At 37.2% G+C, this 15,440-nt stretch overlaps 1 pseudogene; it reads right to left on the bottom strand.

Moving 5' to 3' along the window:
• Window positions 1-2,437: 2,437 nt before the first annotated feature.
• LOC133104995 (formin-binding protein 1-like) lies at window positions 2,438-6,711 on the bottom strand (annotated as a pseudogene).
• Between the last annotated feature and the right edge of the window lie 8,729 nt (window positions 6,712-15,440).

Raw genomic sequence — 15,440 nt, 5'->3', positions numbered from 1 at the left:
TCAAATAGACAGGCTGGGATAATCATGATGAACTAGCCATGATCTTAACCACGTTTAAGCGTTTAGTACCAATATAAGTATTTTCTTATTTACTTCTTTACTCAAGTAGGGTGAGATTTTATTTTGTTCATGATTTCCTCTAAGTGAATAGTGGTAAAGTTTAACAAACTAGCACAGTTCAATTTATTAAGTTACAAAATGTAACATTAGAATATGCTTCAATTTGTAGCAGACACTGTATATAAAGAAGAGATCAGGGCTTCCCTGGTGGCACAGTGGTTGAGAATCCGCCTGCCAATGCAGAGGACACGGGTTCGAGCCCTAGTCTGGGAAGATCCCACATGCCACAGAGTAACTAAGCCCGTGCGCCACAACTACTGAGCCTGCGCGCCTAGAGCCCGTGCTCCACAGCAAGAGAAGCCACTGCAATGAGAAGCCTGCACACCGCAACGAAGAGTAGCCCCCGCTGGCCACAACTGGAGAAAAGCCCGCGTGCAGCAACTAAGACCCAGTGCAGCCAAAATAAATAAATTAATTAATTAATTAAAAGAAGAGATCACGAGAGAGCAGAAGCACCCCCAAGATGCTGTGCTCTTTGATTCAGAAATAATGGTTAGAAGGTAGAATCCAACTTTTTTGTTATTTATAAATGCTGCCAAAGGAAGAAATGTTTATCAGATTTCAAATATTTTAAGTTGTAAATTGGTAGTTGGCAGCTTTGAATGTAAAACTTCAACTTAGCAGGAGAAACCTGACTAAGTCAAAACTCAAGGAAAGGAAAGTCAAGGAAAATTCAGGGGTATGATGCCTAAAAGCTCACTATGTGGCTGTATAAAAATATGTATTGTGGTGCTATCCAACCATCCAGTACTTTGAAGAACTTCCTGTAATAGTCACAGTTGTGGGTAGAAACAACTGTGTTTCAACAAACTCCAGTGTTGTTGAGATTTTTCTTTTTAAGTTTTTAAAGTAATATTAAATACGGGCATACCTTGTTTTATCTCTCCACTTTATTGTGCTTCACAGATACTGCATTATTAGCAAATTGAAGGTTTGTCGCAACCCTGCATTGAGAAAATCTATAGGCACGATTTTCCTAACAGCATTTGCTCACTTTGTGTCTCTGTGTCACATTTTAGTAGTTCTTGCAATATTTCAAAATTTTTCATTATTGCTGTATTTGTTATGCTGACCTGTGATTACTGTGATCCTTGATGTTACTATTTTTAAAAAATTTTTATTGGGAGTATAGTTGATTTAAAATATTGTGTTAGCTTCTGCTGTGCAGCAAAGTGAATCAGTTATAGATATACATATATCCACTCTTTTAAAAATTCTTTTCCAATATAGGTCATTACAGAGAATTGAGAAGAGTTCCCTGTGCTATACAATATGTCCTTATTAGTTATCTATTTTATATAGTAGTGTGTGTATGTCAATCACAATCTCCCAATTTATCCCTCCCCCCTTTCCCTCCTGGTAACCATAAGTTTGTTTTCTACATCCGTTACTCTTCTTCTGTTTTGTAAATAAGTTCATTTGTACCCTTTTTTTTAGATTCCACATATAAGCGATATCATATGATATTTGGTTTTCTCTGACTTACTTCACTCAGTATGACAATCTCTAGATCCATCCATGTTGCTGCAAATGACATTATTTCATTCTTTTTTATGGCTGAGTTGATGTTACTATTGTAATTGCTTTGGGGAGCCACGAACTGCACCCATTTAAGACAGCAAACTAAAAAAACTAAATGTTGTGTGTCTTCTGACTGCTCCACCTACCGGCTGTTCCCTGTCTCTCTCCCTCTCCTTGGTCCTCCCTATTCCGAGACACAACAATATTGAAATTAGACCAGTTAATAACCCTACGGTGGCCTCTAAGTGTTCAAGTGAAAGGCAGAGTCACACATCTCTCACTTTAAATCAAAATCTAGAGATGATTAAATTTAGTGAGGAAGACATGCCAAAACCCAAGATAGGCTAAAAGCTGGGCCTCTTGTGCCAATTAGCCAAGTTGTGAATGCAAAGGCAAAGTTCTTGAAGGAAATTGAAAGTGCTACTCCAGTGAACACACAAATGATAAGAAAATGAAACAGCCTTATTCTGATATGGAGAAAGTTTTAGCGGTCTGGATAGAAGATCAAACCAGCCACAACATTCCCTTAAGCCAAAGCCTAATCCAGAGCAAGGCCCTAACCGTCTTCAATTCTATGAAAGCTGAGAGAAGTGAGGAAGCTGCAGAAGAAAAGTTTGAAGCTAGCAGAGGTTGGTTCAGGAGGTTTAAGGAAAGAAATCATCTCCATAATATAAAAGTGCAAGGGGAAGCAGCAAGTGCTGATGTAGAAGCTACAGCAAGTTATCCAGATCTAGCTAAGATAATTCATGAAGGTGGCTACACCAAACAACAGATTTTCAATGTAAATGAAACAGTCTTATATTGCAAGAAGATGCCATTTAGGACTTTCATAGCTAGAGAGGAGAAATCAATGCCTAGTTTCAGAGCTTCAAAGACTCTCTTGCTCGGGGCTAATGCATCTGGTGGCTTTATGGTGAAACCAGTGCTCATTTACCATTTTGAAAATCCTAGGGTCCTTAAGAATTATGCTAGATCTACTCTGCCTGTGCTCTGCAAATGGAACAATAAAGCCTGGATGACAGCACAGCTATTTACTACATGGTTTCCTGAATATTTTAGGCCCACTGTTGAAACCAACTGCTATTAAAAAAAAAATAGATTCCTTTCAAAATATTATTATTCATTGACAATGCATGTGGTCACCCAAGAACTCTGATGGAGATGTACAATGAGATTAATGCTTTTTTCATGCCTGCTAACACAACATCCATTCTGCAGTCCATGGATCAAGGGGTAATTTTGACTCTCAAGTGTTAGTATTTAAGAAATACATTTTGCATTTTGTTAGGCATAGTTGATTTTAACTAAACAAGAGAAACTTGGCAATATCTATTAAAATTAAAATTCAGATAGAAAAAGAGGATTACATTTCGTAAGGCTATAGCTGCCATAGATAGTGATTCCTGTGATGGATCTGGGCGAAGTCATTTGAAAACCCTCTGAATTGGAAAGGATTCACCATTCTAGATGCCATTAAGAACATTCATGATTCATGGGAAGAGGTCAAAATATCAATATTAATGGGAGTTTGGAAGAAGTTGATTCCAACCCTCACAGGTGACTTTGAGGGGTTCAAGACTTTCATGGAGGAAACAACGGCAGATGTGGTGGAAAGAGCAAGAGAACTAGAATTAGAAGTGGAGCCTGAGGATGTGACTGAATTGCTGTAATGTCATGATAAAACTTTTCACAGATGAGGAGTTGCTTCTTATTGATGAGCAAAGAAAGTGGTTTCTTGAGATGGAACCTACTCCTGGTGAAGATCTGTAAAGATTCTTGAGATAACAGCAAAGAATCTAGAATATTACACAGACTTAGTTGATTGATAAAGCAACAGCAGGTTTGAGAGAATTGACTCCAATTTTGAAAGAAGTTCTACTGTGGATAAAATGCTACCAAACAGCACGGCTACAGAGAAATTGTCCACGAAATGAAGAGTCAATTGATGTGGCACACTTCATTGTTGTCTTATTTTAAGAAATTTCCAGAGCCACCCCAACCTTCAGCAACCACCACGCTGAACAGTCAGTAGCCATCAACATTTGGGCAAGACCCTCCACCAGCAAAAAGACTGACTTGCTGAAGGCTCAGACAATGGTTAGTATTTTTTAACAATAAAGTATTTTTAAAAATTAAGGTGTGGGACTTCCCTGGCGGTCCAGTGGTTAAGACTCTGCACTTCCAATGCAGGGGGCGGGGGTTCGATCCCTGGTTGGGGAACTAAGATCCCACATCCCGCGCAGTGCAGCCAAAAAAAAAAAAAAAAAAAAAATTAAGGTATATATGTTGTTCTTTCAGACATAATGCTATTGCACACTTACTACAGTATAACGTAAACATAACTTTTATATGTGCTGGGAAACCAAAGAAATTCGTGTGACTTTAGTATCATATTCACTTTATTGCAGTGGTCTGGAACCAAACTTGCAATGTCTCCAAGGTATGCCTGTATACATCTTAGCACCTTTGGCATTTTTGTCCAAATAGACTTTGACAAATAAAGTAGGAATATAACCCTTTTCATCTTCATTTCTCCAAATGCAGAATCACCTTCATTTTCCTCTATAACATACAATGTTTCTGCTTCAACTGCTGAAAGAATTCCTTCATTCTGATCTTCAAATATGTAGAGAGTTTTATAAGTCCCTGTGGGGGGGGGGGGAAGATGTTCCTTGTCATTGAATTTATTACTAAAAGTCATGACCAGACCTGCACCTCACTCTCCTGACTTTGCTCCTCTGTGTAACTGGTGTCTGTATTCTTCCAGTCTTGTGCACAGTTATTTGGGACTGAGATTTTTGTGCATTACACTCTGTTGTCAGACCTCTTCACTTGGTGCTGGGAGCCTGCCTTCAATCTCAGCCAGCCAGACTACAAGGTTCTGGGCCTCTCGTCACAGTTTTCCTACGTATATGTATATATGTATATGAAACTCTCTCTCTCTCTGTCTCCATATATATATATATATATATATATATATATATATATATATATAGTTAATTTGTGACCCAAACTGGCTGGGTCTCCCATTTGAGGATTCTTTAGACAGTCACTCTTCATCTTTGTTATACCATCTCTGATCCATCTCCATCTGGATTTCTTTATTTAATTCATTGACTTTCTTTATATAGCTTTTTCCTTCTTTGTTGAGATGAAAGATTGCTGAAACCCTCTGGTGTTGCCCTCCCCGCCCCCAACCATGCTTTAGGTTTTTAAAGTGAATTTGGGGTTTGAAGATCATGAACTCATTGAAGCAATGAGTTCCCTTTACTGTGTGGGAGACATTTATTTTTATGAACAGCCATAACTTTCCTTTGGATTTGCTATCAGATTTGACCTCTGTTTTGTCTACTCTGGAATTTTAAACACTATGATCAGACACAGTACACTTCATTGGCTGAGTGTCTTCCTCAGATGTCTCCAGGAGGCTCAAACTCTGACTTGAAAGTTTCTGTTACCAACTATGACATTTATCTGATCATTGATTCAGCTGCCTTAACTATGGTATCCAAGCATTTCCCACTGATTACTATTGCCTGTTGATCAACATCTGCATGTCTTCATTGATCCTCCAATTCTCACTGTCCTTCTTTCTTCCATCTCTTGTATTTTCTGAAGGATGTTGGATATATGAGGATGGTAATATTCATGCAGGTCCTGCTCCAATTTCTTGAAGACTTGGTGAGTAATCTGCTTTGCTGTCCTCTGCTATTGATGACACTTTTGAGTTTGTTGGTGTGCCGTTTCAACACCTACCTTTTAAACACTCATGTCAGCATGATTTTTTTTTTTTCCAAAATACTGCTGTGTTCTGTCAGTCTTTTGGAATCTCACACATACCGTCGTTTACTTGATTTACGTTCCTTCCAGCAAGTGTCTACCGGTGGTTCTCTTCTGTGCATCACGAAAAGCGCGATTTCCACTCCTGCTCTGGTCTTGAACACAGCCCGCTAACTCCACGGTGACCTGTGAGGACAAGTTCTCCAAGGTAAATTCATGGTGCCCAGCGTGACCGCTCATTTCGCTCACAGGGTGGGAAGAAACGCTTTACATGACGAAGATACTTGTATTCTTCCTCCTTCCAGTTCTTTTTAGGTTGGTATTTCTTCAAAAGATTCCTGAGTTGCTTTGTAAAGCTGAGTTCAATCTCTGTCGTTTCCCTGACAAATGTGATGTATTTCTCAAGAATACCAATTCCTCACTGCTTGTGTTTTCCTAAGTCGAACGGATCCCCGAGCTCGGTGCCCGAGTCCGGGCGCAGGGGCGGTTAGAGGCTCCCCGCGGCGGGCGCGCCGCCCGCGTCCTGCTGGGTCTCCCCCACGGGCCCCCCTCCCGGTAGATCCGCACCAAGATCGCTCCACCCACCGCCCGCCGAGGCCTCTCGTGTGCTTTAGTTTGTAAATGACCGGGATGTTCTCCCGAGTCCGGAAGCGCGCGCTCAAGCTTTGTCCAGGCGAATGGCGCACAGGCCCGGAGGGAAAGACCGAGGGGTACGGACGTCGCCTGTCAACGCTACCCTGGCCCTGGCCCTAGCAGGATGGAGCGCCCCAGAGGGAGGTCCGACGGGTCTCTGGGATGCAGCATCCTCGGAGGAGCCCGGAGGTCCAAGAGGCCCTCTCATGTAAGAAAGGAGGCGGCCTATGGGTGGTCCCAGAGCGCTTCTGGTAACAGGGCCCCAGGAACACTATTGGGCCTTCCTGCTGGCACCTCAAGCCTGACTTACCTCTGCCTCCTCATTCCATTCTCTGTCGGCCACCCATAAACCAGACTGTACCGCCCAACCTTCTCGCCCTCTTCTGGTAGAGGTGGACCAGACACATTCAGTCCATACGGGCAAAATAAATGTTAAGCCAAAGCCAAGCATAGAATGGAATGCCATCATCTGAGAATTAACTTCAGAGATAATTAACGTCAGTAATCTGATATTTTATGGTTAAAAATTCAACTAAAAAACTTAAAATTATATACTAGGTTGTACAGACAATATCTCAGATGTATCAGGCTTAGATCGTTCCTGTGGTCCTTATGTTACACATTTGTGGAATGAAAAAATGTTTATGTTCACGTCATGCTATCGCATCATTGTTATCATTAACTTTAATTCACGAAGGAGATTTTTCAGTAAAATTTTCTAGAAGGAACTTTGTTCCTAGGATTCGTAGCTTGAATAGACATTTTAAAAACCCTTTGTTTTTTGCTAAAAAATAGTTGGCAGACTATAAGCTATCTTTTGTTTGTTTAAAATTTTAGCTTCCTCAAAAAGCCAGAAAAAGAACTACAAAATTAACCAAATAAAGAACACAGAAGGAAATGATAAGCATAAAAGCATAAATTAATGAGGTAGGAAACAAAAGATAGTGAAAATAATAAATCAAAATGCTGGTTCTTTTGGAAAAAATTAACAAATCAACAAACCAGTAGCTAAACTAATTAAGAAAAAAGGGAAGAAAGCACAAAAATACAAAATATAAAGGGGCATAGGGGAAATAACCATTGGAACAGAGGAAACTAAAAAAATATATGAGACTATTTTGTACAACTTTATGCAAATAAATTTCAAACCACAGATAAAATCAATAATTTCAGAGGAGAATACAGTTTCCCAAAATTGACCCTCATGGAGAGAGAAAACATTAACAGACAAATCTCCATAAAATAATAGAGAAATTTATCAAATAAATACACCATATATAGGGGAATTCTATCAAATCCTTAAACACCACATAAGCCTAATACTACACAAATTATTCCAGGGTCTAAAAGATGAAAGGAAATAGCCAAATCCTTTTGCAAAGCAAGTATATCGATTAATATAAATTAATTAATAAAATTAAACCTGTTTTAAAAATCCCAAGAGATCCACAAAGAACTATTAGAACTAGTAAATGAGTTCAGCAAGGTTGCAGGATACAAGATCAATATACAAAAATCAGTTGTACTTCTATACACTGACAGTGAATAATCTGAAAATAAAGTTAGAACAATTCCACATACAATAGCATAAAAAGAATAAAATACTTAAGAATAAATTTCCCAAAATGAGTTTAGGATTTGTACACTGAAAACCACAAAACATTATTGAAAGAAATTGAAGAAGATCTAAACAAATGGAAAGACACCACCTGTTCATGGATTAGAATATTGTTAAGATGGCAGTACTCTCCAAATTGATCTATAGATGCAACACAATCTCTATCAGAACTCCAGCTGCCTTTTTTTGCCAAAATTGACAAGCTGATTCTAAAATTCATATGGAAATGTAAGGGGCCTAGATTAGCCAAAACAGTATTGAAAAAAAGGAATCAAGTTGGAGAATTTGTACTTCCCAATTTCAAAACTTACTATAAGGCTACAGTAATCAAGACAATGAGGTACTGGTATAAAGATAGATAGAAATAGAGATTAATGGAACAGAATTGAAAGTTCAGAACCAAACCTTTACATTTATGACCAGTTGATTTTCAACAGGGGTGCCAAGACAATTCAAGGTGGAAAGAATAGTCTTTTCAACAAATATCGCTGGGACAACTGGATATCCAGATGTACAATAATAAAGTTGGACTCCTTCCTCACCCTGTACAGAAAAATTAATTCAAAATCTATCATAGACCTAAGTGTAAGAGCTAAAATTATAAAACTCTTAGAAGAAAACATGGAAGTAAATTTCTGTGACCTTAGGTTAGACAAAGCCTTCTGATATATGACACTAAAAGCAAGTGAGAAAGGAAAAATAAATTGGAATCCATCAAAATGAAAAACTTTTGTGCTTCAAAGACACCATCAAGAAAGTGAAAATACAATTCAAAAGTGGGAGAAAAAAATTGTAAACAAAGGACCTGGACCTATGTCTCACACCATACACAAGAAAAATATGCAAACGATCAGAGGTCTAAATGTTAAAGATGTAATCACACAAGTAGTAGAAGAAAGCTTATATAAAGAATTCATACAACTCAACAATAAATACAGATAACCCAATTTAAAAATAGGCAAAAGATTTGAATATCTCCAAAGAAGATATACAGATTGCCAAAAGCACATGAAAAGATTCTCAACAAGATTAGCCATTAGGAAAGTGAATATCAAAACTACCATGAAATAGCACTTCACACCCACTAGCGTTGCTAGAATAAAAAACATGAACAGTAACAAGTTTGGAGAGAATGTGGAGACATTGGAACTCTTATACATGGTGGTGGTGCAGCTGCTTTGGAAAACTGTCTGACAGTTTCTCAAACAGTTAAACATAGAGTTACCATATGACCCAGCAATTCCACTCCTAGGTATCTACCCAAGAGAAGTAAAAACATATGCGGACACAAAATCTTGTACACGAATGTTCATAGCTTTGTTCACAATAGCCAAAAAGTAGAAACAATACAAATGTCCATCAACTGATGAATGGGTAAACGAAATGTGGTATATTTATACAATGGAATACTATTAAGCCATAAAAAGGAATGAAGTACTAATACATGTGACAATGTGAATGAACCTTGAAATCATTATGTCAAGTGAAAGAAGCCAGACACACATATTATATGATTCCATTTACATGGAAATTCCTGAGTAGGCAAATTCTTAGAAAAAGAGAGTAGATAGGGTTAGGGATAAGATGTGACTGCTAATGGGTATGGAGTTTCTTTTTGAGGTGATGAAAATATTCTGGAATTATATAGTGTTGATCCACACACAACTTTATGAATATACTAAAAACCACTGAATTGTACGCTTTAAAAGGGTAAGCCTTACTCTTTGTGAATTATATCTCAATAAAGCTGTTAACTTTTATAACCCATATAAAAGTGGAGGTAAGGGAATAAGAAAGAAATCTATAAATTGATAAGGAATTATTTCCAGTTTATGTTGTTAAGATATAAAAGTGCAATCAACTGGAAGCAACCCAAATATCCATGAAGCAGTAGAGGGACCAACAAATTTTTCTAGCCACACAACGAAAGAGTACACAACAATAATAAGGAAAAGAACAATTAGTACTTTTAACAACAATTATGAATCTCACATTCATTATGCTAAGTGAAAGAGGCCAGATGATACAAAGGGCTAAATACTGTCTGATTCCATTTCTATGATATTCTAGAAAAGGTAAAATAATAGAGAGAGGAATTAAATCTGTGTTTGCCAGAGGCTGGGAGTGGAAGAAGAAGATTGACTGCAAAGGGACAGGGAACTTATTGGGGTGCTGGACATGTTCTGTATCTTGGTTTTGGTGGTGGTTACCTAGTTTGATACATCAGCATCAATCAAACTGTACACTTAAAAGGAGTGAATATATCATACTTCAATAAACCTTCCTTTAAAAAAAACCCAAAAGTTTGAAAGTATATTTCATATGCTGGCTTTTGTGTAAGTAAGGGAAATATAAGTCTATATTGTGTCTGCTTATTTTTGTAAAAGGAAAGATTGGAAAGATAAACCAGAAATTTAATGAAATTGGCTTATCTAGAGGGGCTAGGTGGGAATGGAGAGAGAGGAAGAGAGAAAAGAATGAGACTTTTCTGAATACATCTTTTTCATATAGTTTTGACTTTTTAACTGTGTTAATATTTTACATATTCAAAAAATAAAAATAAATCGAGGATGGGGAAAATACTTAACATTTAAAAATGAACCTAGCTGAAAGTCAAATTGATAACAAACTCATTTATACAGAAGAAAAAAATATGATTAGTTCAAGTAACTTTGAACACCATCCTTTTAATTGGACATATTCTGAGAATAAAAAAAATCTACAAAGAAATCTTGACTTTTACTTGATATTTTTGTTGTTCGTAGTGGTATAAGTGTAACAACTCTGAAACTATTTTGTGTGTATTGTAGGATTGAGCAAATGACTAAATACATCCATACTGTTGGGAGTGAATGTTTTCACTGTGGAAAAAGGGAGATATTGAGAGAGAGAATTAGCCCTTGACAGCTGGAAGCTGACCTGGCACCGGAGGTAGGCTGTGGTGTTTATTAAAAGTAAAAATTTCACAGAACACCAACGTCAGGGAAGGCCACTCTGTGATGGTGATGGATCCAAATAAAAAGAGGGCCACCTCATAATCATGTCCAAACACAGACAAAAACTTGAACATTGTTTAAACCACAAAAATGGCCTAACCCTGTGATTGGTAGCCTTGTTCCCATGCTTCTCTCTTTCTAGAAAAGAATTAAGATACCTGCCCATAGAGTTAGCCCTGCCTCCTTACAGCCATATCCAGAGCAATGCGCACTCCCTCAAACCTTCCTCTGTAATCACCCAACACAAGCCCAAATCCTGCTAAGTCCTTTCTGACACCCTCCCCCTGGGACGTCCCATGGCTCCTCAAGTTGAGCAGTTTCCCTTGTTGCAACAGGTCAATAAATCTAACTTCATTTAACTGTAGGTGTGCTCCTGGTGACCTTTGGCTGATGAAGGAAATTTACAATACAGATGTGGAACACAGAAGGGAGAGGAAAAGCCCTGTGGTGTTAGAGGGGAATTAGGGTTATCTATTTGAACTCATGATTTTTTTTAAAAATGTGTTCATGTATCTCCTAAATCTGTCAACTGAAAGGGCTGGGAAACAATACTCCAAGTAGCACTGGATATGAATATCATCTCCCAGATTTTGATTTCTAAATATTTCCCATTTAAAAAGAACCAGGGCTTCTTGGAGAAATGGCTGATTCCAGGACTGGGGCAGGGAAAGTGTGAGATAAGCCTGGAATATATTGTGTGACAGAAAACAAGAAAACACTCGAATGATGAGGACATATCAAAGGTCACAGGCATGAGCTTGAGGGGCTGCCACTGGTTAAAGTAGAGACAACTTGTGTATCAAAAATGAATAGCTTAAAAATGTGCAATTATAAATAAGAATCTATGAGTTCATAGTACTACTGATATTACTACTACTAATACAAAAGGAGGGAGAAGGAAAAGTGCTTTTTTAAAATAGAAGAATGACAACCAATAAATGTAGGAATTATAACATTGGAAAATTACCATTTTTGTAACAACCATGGTTAATAGTTGATTCGCACAAGAATCAATGGAAACTAAAACCACTTGGTGGGCGCCCTGCAATAAACACTGTATTTTCCTTCACCACAAACAAACAAACAAACAAAACCCCACCACTGGGTGAAAGATTATTGGGGAACAGGTTACTCATACAATTTCAAAGCATCATCTCACAAATCTGATTTATTACAAAGGGGAAATTTTTCAGGCACCTCTGCAATAGAGAATTCTGCTGGACACTGCCTGAACTAAATGACAAGCTTAACATTACCAATAACGGGACAAGAGTACCTCCTCCTGTGAGGTACTGAGAAGGACACATTGTCTGGGTAGGATTCCTGTCAAATTGGGTTGGCCTGAATTTAATAAGGAAGAAACAGACAAACCACAATTGAAGGGCATTCTGCAAAGAAATTGACCTGAACTCTTAAAAAAGATGACAATATCACAAAAGAAAAAAGTGATAGGGCAACAGTGGCAGCATTAAGGAGATGAAAGAAACATTACAACTAAATGCACTGCATGATTCCAGATTGGTTCCTGGTTTAGGGAGGAAAACCACAGTTATAAGGGACATTATTACAACCACTGGATATGACCTAATATATGACGTCTGTATTAGATAATATTATATTGATGTTAAATTTCCTGAGTGCAATAATTATACTGTCATTATGAAGAACGACCTTATTCTTAGCAGACACTGGCAGAAGGACTTAGGAAAGTGTCCTGATGTCTGCAGTGAATTCTCAAATGGTTCGTCAAAATATACATATAGGTAAATATATGTGTAAATATAAAAATATATGTATATGCAAATGTAAGCATTTATGTATATGTAGGGATGTATATGTGTGTCTGCACATACGTGTGTGTGTTGAGAACGTGAGAGAAGCAAATATAACTAATCGCTAATGATGAATCTAGGTAAAGGGCATGTTGGGGTATGCACTGTAGTATTTGCAATCTTTCTATAAATTTGACATTTTTTAAAACAAAGACTTCAAAATTTTCAGTTTTAATAGATTCAAAAGTATAAAAAATTTTTTTCTTTATTTTTATAAAGGCCATTGTTTGGGCAGATTAGTAAAATAAAATGAGTACCTAACTTCTTCCAACAGTTTCTCTTTTTCATCATATTCCTAATTATGTTTGGATTGAAGTTAACTGAGCATGGATATTTTGGTACGTAATCTTGGAATTTTTTTCTTCTCGTAATGTTTTGAGGTAGAAAGTGTATATTGATGATGATTTTTTTTGTTTTTTGTGGGTTTTTTTGATGATGTTTTAATTCATCCAAATGTAATGTGCAGAATTCCCAAATAGTATTTTCTCCTGAAAGCCTCATGACCTAAATATAACTAAATAACTAAATAACTAAATAACTAAAATAACTTAAATAACTAAATAACTAAAATAACTAAAATTAATTTAGTCCTTAAAGATTAGTATGTCCAAAGTTACAGATGTTAGTACCAACCAATTCTATAAAGATTGGAATTAAGATTTAATTTAAAATTTAATAAAATTTAATAATTTTTATTATTCTGCTTCACATTATTTTAAAACGTATAAACATTTGTTGGCTCAAAAAGGATATAAGGTCTTTCTAAGGTTACCCAATTAACACTGTCTCTCAGTCTTTGTATTAATAGTCCACCTATTTCCTTGTGCATTAAACTTATAGTTATTTATAAATTCTTAATAATTGTTTTTGTGTAGTTCACAGCTTTCACAATCATTAGTTATTGTGGCATATTACTTTTGTAGTAATAAATATACATTATTTAACCTGACTGCTACAATTTGTACATATAAAACTTATAAGGAGTATTTTATATTCGGAAGAAAATGTAAAAAATAAAATTAAAAGTACAGCACAAAAGAGGAAAAATGGATTAATAGTTTTAAATTATAGTAATATATGTCTTTTTAAAAAGGGGAAAACTTATACCTACATGTTAGTCTATCATGGTAATAAAGAGTAAAATTACAATTTCTTTTTTATGATCTTAATTTCTGTAAATTTGTCAAAACAGACTTTCTTTGCATATTCATGTTCAGTTGATGGAACAGACAGATATGTCAGTCTTCAGTCGTAGCTTATGGAAGAAGAAATATTCCAGTAGGAAGAGTTGCATACAAATAGCTAAGTTTGGACTTCCCTGGTGGCGCAGTGGTTAAGAATCCGCCTGCCAATGCAGGGGACGTGGGTTTGATCCCCGGTCCAGGAAGATCCCACATGCCGCGGAGCAACTAAGCCTGTGCGGCATAACTACTGAGCCTGTGCTCTAGAGCCCGCGAGCCACAACTACTGAAGCCCGCGCGCCTAGAGCCTGTACTCCGCAACAAGAGAAGCTACCGCAGTGAGAAGCCCACGCACCACAACAAAGAGTAGTCTCCGCTCACCACAACTAGAGAAAGCCTGTGTGCAGCAATGAAGACCCAACGCAGCCAAAAAAAAAAAAAAAAGGCAAAGTGCAGCAGAGATTCATAAAAGTGTCTTTTCACAATGAATTCCAGAAATTGCAATTATGTCTGTCTTTTTTTCAAGACTGATTCTAGTGGGTTTAATTTGTCTCCAAGTTAAAAGTTTTAAACATACAATTCAAAGTGGCCACACAGAATGATGGAATTGAAATAATATGTCTATTTCTTCATCCTTACATTTTATTGTGAGGACTGTATTTCAAATGTACAATTTAAAGCAGGGTATGGCGGGAGGGGGTAATTAGAGGCATTAAGGAGCTCAAAGCCAGAACCAAAGATTCAGAACCTTTACAAATTCACTCTTAAAACATGCAGCTAATGAAATGTGGTATGCATATACAGTGGAATATTATTTGGCCTTAAAAAGGAGTGAAATTTTGACACATTCTATTCCATGGATGGATCTTGAAGACATTAATGCAAAGTGAATTAAGCCAGACGCAGAAGGACAACTATTGTATGATTCCACTTCTATGAGGTACCTAGGTAGTCAAATTCATAGAGAGGGAAAGTAAAAAGATGGTTGCCAGGGGCTGGGAGGGAAGAGGATGAGGAGTTATTGTTTAGTGGGCACAGAGTTTTTGTTTGGGATGATGAAAAAGTTCTGGGGATGGATGGTGGAGACTGCACAACAATGTGAATGTAATTAATGCCACTGAACTGTACACGTGTAAATAGTGAAAATAGTAAACTTTATTTGATGTACATTTTACAATAAAAAATAAATTGAAAAAATTGCTAAGTAAACAGAAGCCAAGGGGAAAACTCACTTTAACCCAAATAATAGTAATAATTAAAAAAAAAAAAAAAAAGCATGCTGCTGAGTCTGCGTGTCAGGGGCTGACTTGGTACTAATTTGCCTGCAGAATGTAATGTTTATTAAAGAGTAATTTTTAAATGTGCTAATCTGCAGGGAGATCAGCTCCGTGCTTTGTGACCACCTAGAGGGGTGGGATAGGGAGGGTGGGAGGGAGACGCAAGAGGGAGGAGATATGGGATTATATGTATATGTATAGCTGATTCACTTTGTTATAAAGCAGAAACTAACACACCATTGTAAAGCAATTATACTCCAATAAAGATGTTAAAAAAAAAACATGAGATGTTAACATCAGAAAAAATAAAATAATTTTTTTTAAAAAGTGCTGATCTGAAGGTTCTTTATTGTTAAAACAGTAACCACAACAACTGTTAGATCCACAACGTGGGCTCCTTGGGGAGGCCATCTGCAAGCGCCCGCTGAAAGCAAAGACCCCGCCTGGGGACTCCAGGCCGCCTATGACGTGAAGTTTCTCCG

The sequence above is a fragment of the Eubalaena glacialis genome, chromosome 14, assembly GCF_028564815.1.
Source record: "Eubalaena glacialis isolate mEubGla1 chromosome 14, mEubGla1.1.hap2.+ XY, whole genome shotgun sequence".
Taxonomy (NCBI): Eukaryota; Metazoa; Chordata; class Mammalia; order Artiodactyla; family Balaenidae; genus Eubalaena; species Eubalaena glacialis.
The sequence above is the reverse complement of the archived record's forward strand: the minus strand, read 5'-3'. Positions and strand labels throughout refer to the sequence as shown.